The sequence below is a fragment of the Macrobrachium rosenbergii genome, chromosome 13 (genome assembly GCF_040412425.1).
Source record: "Macrobrachium rosenbergii isolate ZJJX-2024 chromosome 13, ASM4041242v1, whole genome shotgun sequence".
Lineage (NCBI taxonomy): Eukaryota > Metazoa > Arthropoda > Malacostraca > Decapoda > Palaemonidae > Macrobrachium > Macrobrachium rosenbergii.
Window position 1 is genome coordinate 41,276,413 of NC_089753.1, and position 8,469 is coordinate 41,284,881.

Consider the following 8,469-nt stretch of genomic DNA (forward strand, 5'->3'; position numbering starts at 1 on the left):
ATTCTTCTTTATTTTTTCCTTTATTTTTTATCTTCTCGGTCCTTCCTATTTCTCCTTCATCTTGATCTCACGCTACAGCATCTCCTACCTTCACTCACTGTCTTTCCCAATCTTCTCCTTTCTTTCTTTCTTCAGACGTCGATTATTTCCATTTTACATCTTCCGGCTCTCCTATACATCCTCCAACGACCATTTCCCACTAACCTTGTTGTTCTCCATCTTTTTAATCCTTTTATTTTCGCCATCCTTCCTGTACCTCCTTTATCAACCTCTCACCGCAATGCATCTTCCTCCTTCAGATATATATATATATATATATATATATATATATATATATATATATATATATATATATATATATATATATATATATATATATATATATATATAACACCTCCTTTATCAACCTCTCCACCTTCAGATATGCAGTCCATCTCAGTCTCATCTCAGTCTGGCCTTCTCCATCCTCCTCTCCTTCTCCAGTAGTTTTCTCTTCCCGCTCTACATTTTCATCGTTCCTCTACCTCCTCCATCATCCCCCTACCCCCATCCCCCTCCTTTATCATCCTCTCCACCTTCAGGCTTATAGTCCATCTCAACCTCCTCTCAGTCTGGCCTTCTCCATCCTCCTCTCCTCTAGTAGTCTTCTCTCTCCTTCCTACATTTTTCATCGTCCCTATGCCCCTTCCATCTTCTCCCTACCCCTAACCCCCTTCTTTATCAGCCTCTCCGCCTTCAGATATGTAGTCCATCTTCAACTTCATCGTCCCTCTACCTCCTCCATCTCCTCCCCACCCCCACCCCCCCTCCTTTATCAATCTCTCACCCCAATGCATCCTCCACCTTCAGATACATAGTCCATCCCAGTCTCCTCTCAGTCTGGCCTGCTCCATCCTTCTCACCTTCTCCAGTAGAGTCTTCTCTTTCCTCTCTACGTTTTTCATCGCCCCTCTACCTCCTTCCGTCTCCTCCCCTTCCCCCTCAACCATCTTCAGTTTCCCTTGTCCTTTCAGCCCTAGGCGCTTAAGTTGCAGCGGGAAGTTAGGACGCCCACAAAGAGGCAAACGAACATATTCACTTTGCTGGTCGTCGGTGATTTCTTGTGTTCGCTTGTTTGTGCAATGTTTTGGGCGTCCGGGGGAAGCATTCGGTCTTCTTTTATGGATATGTGATTATGCCCTATAAGAGGAATGTTGGCTTGGTTTTCTGTGCTCAGATGTATGTTCGTAGTATATGATAATAATAATAATAATAATAATAATAATAATAATAATATTATTATTATTATTATTATTATTATTATTATTATTATTATTATTATTATTATTATTATTATTATTATTGCTAATAGATTCACAATTTCGTGAAAAACAATCTGAGTAATAAAAATCCACAGTTATATAGTAAATATATTACTATGTAAAATGATCGAAAGTCTTTGGTTCATTTTACATAGTAATATATTTAGTATATAATTGTGATTTCTATTACTCACATTATTATTTTTATTAAGAAATACTCATAGTACCATGAGTCTTGAAATGGTGAAAAAAATCCACAGTTATGTACGGGTACAAATATATTTAAAACCAATCTACGGTATACAGAGAGCTTTCTTAAATATGTTTGTACGCATACATAACTGTGGAATTATTATTATTATTATTATTATTATTATTATTATTATTATTATTATTATTATTATTATTATTATTATTATTATTGGAAGGAAGTAGACGCTCTGTCAAGCATGCTTTGTTGAAAAGAATTGATTTTTATAATTGGCCAATTATTGACCAAAACTGACGTGCAGGAACAGAGAATTATAAGAAAAATTGAAAACACTAGATTTAAACTCAATTCGCACAACGCAGCCATCCTTTTCAACAAAACATTTTATTATTATTATTATTTTTATTATTATTATTATTATTATTATTATTATTATTATTATTATTATTATTATTATTATTATTATTATTTACAAGCACTAAGCTACAAATGTCGTTTAATACCCAGTTCGCTCTACCTCGGAAATATATATATATATATATATATATATATATATATATATATATATATATATATATACACATATATATACGTGCTATATATATGTGTGTATATATATATTTATTTATTTACATACACACGTGTACGTCCATTTAAAGAAAACAGCTCGTGTCTTCGCATATCGAGTCCTCATATGTTGTACATATGCACATCATTCATGTGTACACAACATTCCTCAGTGTAAGTCGCATCTACATATACCGGCTTCCATTTGTATGTACACACTATGTGGGTATGTGTCCTGCCGCCGTAATGGACACTATACGTCCATTAATGAAGAACGTTGCTTAGGTCCTTACAGTGCCTGGTCTTGTTCCGGCGGCGTCTAATGGTGCCGTTACGAAACTGTATCTCCCAAGTGGCCGCGTTGGTGAGGAGTTCAGATCGAGGTGAGGGGTTGTCCTAGTAATAATAATAATAATAATAATAATAATAATAATAATAATAATAATAATAATAATAATAATAATAATAATAATAGCTAGGTTATGATTGTATAAGAGGAGAGTAGTATTAAAGATGATGATATTGTAGAGGGATGGAAACTAGTTGTAATGATAATTATTATTATGATTATTATTATTATTATTATATTATTATTATTATTATTAAAAATACTTTTGCTGTTGTGAGATATCAGTAATTTTTTGAAATGAGGATTCATTCTTGCTCTGAACATTTGAATGTGTAATTTGCTTGTAAGATTTGAAAAAAGTGCCCTCTCTCTCTCTCTCTCTCTCTCTCTCTCTCTCTATGTATATATGTATGTATATATATACATATATATATTCTCTTTCTCTCTCTGTATATATATATACATATACATATACCTATATATACATACATACATACATACATACATACATACATACATACATACATACATACATACATACATATCCTCCCCTCCAAAGCGAGATAACTTAGTTCGAATCCTGGCCAAGACGAGTGGATGGATTCAGTCTGTTAAAAAACCATTGTATCTCTGTTGAATAGCGTGTTACGTACTTGATAGTTACTCGATTGTCGTTAAAGGCAACAATTGGTAAAATAGGTAAATAGCTAGCATCCGAGTAGTAAATAACTAGCACCTCCTGAAGTCTCTGTCAAGTAACAGGCGTATCGTATATACAGTATATATATATTTACACATGTATATACATTTATATATATCTATATATAACTGAATCAGGAAAATATGGAATGTGATGAATATATAAATAAGACAAAATCCATGAGGGAAAGAGAAACACTGGAGTGCTGCGAGGCCCTTCGACTAGCGTCCTTTACTTAGCAGTGGATTTTGTCATATATATACATATATATATATATATATATATATATATATATATTTATATATACATATATATATATATATATATATATATATATATATATATATATAAGCGAATGGTATTCGTATATATACTAAAGTCACGTGTATCTATTGTGATTTTTTAAGCATATGTATATATATATATATATATATATATATATACATATATGCATAAACATATACATACACACATAAATACATTCATATATATATATATATATATATATATATATATATATATATATATATATATATATATATATTCTGTACACACACACACACACACACACACACACTGTGCATGTTGCACGCGAGGCACAGTGCACACACTGCGTCATAAATCAGCTTGTGCCTGCCCACCCTTTGTTGATATGTCATCAGTAATAACTAACTGGAACAAACTAAGCGGATTTTCCTAGAACATTCTCACTGGGATGTCAATATACGGAGATGTCTGCGTCCCCCGAAATTGATTGGCGAGCGAAAATAGGTATATTGGAATTTCATTTTGTTTCGGTGTTATGCGAGGCTGCAATCGCCTCGGAAAGAAATGGAATGGAATATTGTTCACGGGTGTTTTCGTGCAGAAATGTATTCCCATACATAAGTATGTGAAGCCATACTTATACCCAGACACACGCATTATATATATATATATATATATATATATATATATATATATATATATATATATATATATATATATATATATATATATATATATATATATATATATATATATATATATATATATATATATATTCTGTTCAGCTTCATTCTGATTTATTGGGTGCGGGTTCGAATCCTGCCCCTGGCATCAGAGTTTCTGCACTTATTTCTTCATTTGGGACCTGGTCTTTGCAGTGACAAGCGTTCCCCAAAAATGTTAAGATGTCATTGTGGCTATTACAAATATAATTATACTGACAGATAGACACACTGACACAAACACTCACATACTGACACGCACATATATATATACATACATAATACATACATACATTCATACATACATATATATGTATATACACATGCACACACACACACCATTATTTACAGACACTGCAGTCATACTATGTAACCTCATTACACGAATTCAAACAGGCACGCGGGCGCGCAAGCACTCATTCCCCAGCCCTCACTTCCTGAACCTCGTGCGTACACACACACAAACACACACACAACTTCCAATTAATTTTGCCGAACTAGCAAGCAGCTTCTCTTAATAGGCGTTCCCGCCGAAGTTACCCTGATACGATTACCTGCTTATTGAAATTAGGGACTTTGCCCGAATGGAGTATGTATATATACATACCCTGTATACATACCCTGTTTACGCCGTGAATAGGGCGCGACGAATGGGAAATGGACTCGGGACGCTTATCCCCTGGTCATATTAAGCAGAAAGTGTGCAAACGTTTCGCCATTAGGGGATGACCCCAGGCTTGTCTCGGGCTCAGGCGTCGCGGATAGAAATTTAATGCTTTCAACTTTTTTTTTTCTTTTTTTGGTATTGACTGAATGTTTTTCCTTTTTTTCGTGATGGTTTGGTGTCGAAGTCTTGTTTTGTTTTGTTCTTTTTTGTTTGTTGTAGTGATGTATTATACTTTCCTTTCTTTTTGTATATACTGTATTGTATAAACTGTACATGTATATGCACACACGCATATATATATATATATATATATATATATATATATATATATATATATATATATATATATATATATTATATACATGTGTGTATATAAATATATGTATATATTTATATGTATATATAGATATACACATACATACATACATACATATATGGCGCGGTGGTAACGTTTACTGGAGTCGCTGAATAGGTCCGTGTCAAGGGTTCACGTCCCGACGGTACCAATTCATTTATCACTTATATAAATTCCCCTTCGGTGATAATTCTGCATCGGAGATATTCCCGAGGTAGCGTGAATTTGATATTAAGCGACATTTGTAGCTTCATGATTGTATATAAATCACGGTGTGATAAAAAATTTCATACATGCATACATATACATGCTCTCTTTCACTTATGATCCATGTCCTATTAGATAGGACGGCTCCAGAATGTGTATACTTTCCGGTTGTTTACAATTAGAAAGAATTCGCTACCCCATGCCATCCTCTTTGACTGCGACCCACGCATTCGACTGATTGTACAATCTAACTGGGTCACAGTCTGCGTATGTCGGTCTCTCTTATCCAGGAATCGAATCCGAGCTAATATAGTTGTGCATGACAAGTCTATAAGTGATTTATTTCAAACATTCATTGCGTGATTTGCGTTTTTTTAAAAAAAGGGGTAATATGCAAATCTTGGTGTTCACGGGAGATCATTATGTAGGGTAGTATGTATTTCAGGAGGTGAGTAAACACCATTTATCAAAGAAGGTTTCCATATGATTTGCATTTTAAACGAAGCGAAATGTCGTTTAATGATTTTTCAATGTAGATTTGTGATTTGCATTTTCCACCAAAGAAAGATGAATGGTCCACTTTCAAAAGATAGGTTGAAATTTAGTCACCGCTGAAAGAGGCGAAGTGAGCTTGCAAAGTTTTTAAAGGCAGATGATTAACGTTATCACGTGTAACGGACACACACACATATATATTATATAACACACACACACACACATATATATATATATATATATATATATATATATATATATATATATATATATATATATATATATATATATTTATATTTATAATGTCGGAAGAGAATGACCATATCTAGCTTTTATCCAAGAAATGCTATATATATATATACATACATATATATATATATATATATATATATATATATATATATATATATATATAATAATATATAGTATATAATAGTATGTATATATATACATACATACATATATATATATATATATATATATATATATATATATATATATATATATATATATATATATATATATATCATTTCTTAGAAAGAACGAGAATATGGTCATTCTCTTCCGACATGTGTTTTTTGTTTCTATCTGTCAATATCTTGTTACTTTCCGTCAGCGCGTGCACAAAAATAGCCAGAATATAGTAATAATGGCAAAATGAGATCTCGCATGCTTGTCACATTCCTGGTAAGGATATAATTTTCGGCACCTTTCCCTGACTAACAGTTGAACATATTCTTGAATAGCATTCCTGTAAGACTTGCAAAGCAATACAAATGAGACTAGGCTACCGTCAAATTCTGCGGATGACGAGAATATCGTTAAAACTGAAAAAAAAAGTATGAATAGGAGATGGAAATTAATCCCTTACGATTACGCACGCACTTTTCGCGCCTTTATCGGGAGCAAGAACCACAAGATACCGAAAGAGGTCTTTTTTGTAAGACCTCTTTAATATCGTAGCATTAAGGTGATATTGGTGGCAAGATCGGAGTTGATCTTGTTGCTGCTTTTGAGAGATAACATCTGTGAACATACTCAAATTAATTGCGGACCAGTACCTAAAACAAGTAAAAAATGCGTCGAAGTTTCCTCGGCGCAGTCGAGTTTTCTGTACAGCCGCTACAGTGTATAATGAAACTTTAACCACAGGCCGATGGTGGCCTATCCTATAAGATTGCCAGAAGCAAGATTATGGCTAACCTTAACCTTAAATAAAATAAAACTAATGAAGCTAGGGGGCTGCAATTTGGTATGTTTGATGATTGGAGGGTGGATGATCAACGTACCAATTTCCAGCCCTCTAGCCTCAGTAGGTTTTAAGATCTGAGGGTGGACAGAAAAAGTGCGGACTGAACAAAGTGCGGACGGACAGACAAAACCGGCACAACAGTTTTCTTTTACAGAAAACTAAAAAGGGACATTTTTTGCAAAGGTTCGCTACCAGATGAACAAAGAGGTGTAGAGGGATTTCCGTTTCCTCGATTTTCAATTTAAGATTGGAGGAATTTCTCACTTCGTCAGTTCCGGCTCCTTCCGGTTGTAAGTTGTTAGTGTTGTTATACTAAGGTGGCTATGTACCAGCACGGGCTTTAGCTTTTGAGAGCCACGTGTAAGGTTATTTGTAAGAAAACACCGCTGGATTGAGGAAAAGTCTCCCTGAGGATGTTGTGTATAGGACCTCGAAAGTTCAAGCGAAGATGCAAAGCATTAGTACTTGAAAACAACTCACCATGTGTTTTACTAGTTTATTCAAATTTTTATCTCTTTATTAATTTATTATTAACTTATCTATTTTCTTTTTTAACAACTGATTTCTTCTTTCTGTATTTCCTATTATCTTTAACTTCTTTCAAACAAACGCCATGTTCTATGGAAGCATGAATTTCAAGTCAGTGGCCCCTATAAGCTTGTTCCGTATGAATAGTGGATTTTCTTATGAATAGTAATGATATAAATATTTAGATGTGTAAGTTAGCACGGGATCTGGATCTTAACAGCAGTCCTGAATTTCATTATAGGTAACCACTTCCTCCCATAAGGATAAATCAGCACTGCCTCTTACACTTGGAAGCTTTTCGCATAGACCGTCAAAAGTGAACACCTTAATTCTGTATTATCAATGAATCAGTACGGAGTCTAGCTCTCAAGAGCTGCCTGAAAAGAGTGTCTGAATTAAACACTTTTCCTCCTTTATACTGTGAATTGAGTTGAATATAGAATTTAGGCCAAATACCAGGCACTGGGACCTATGAGGTCACTCAGCGCTGAAACGGAAATGGACAGTAAAAGGTTTGAAAGGCGTAACAGGAGGAAAACCTCGAGTTGTACTATGAATCAGTTGTTAGGAGAAGGTGGAAAGTAAGATGGAAGAAAGAGAATATGAAAGGTACAGTAAAAGGAACGAAAGGGGTTGCAGCTAGGGGCCGAAAGCACGCTGCAAAGAACCTTAATGCCTACAGTGCACTGCATGAGGTGCACTGACGGTGCTGCCCCTCTGCGGGGACCTTTATATTGTGGTTCACCCACTCGGCTGCAGAACAAATCAGGAAGTGACTGGTTTCTGTGGGGGGATTTTGTCAATCCTGTGTGTATTTTTTTTAATTATTTAATTTATTCTATTTTAAT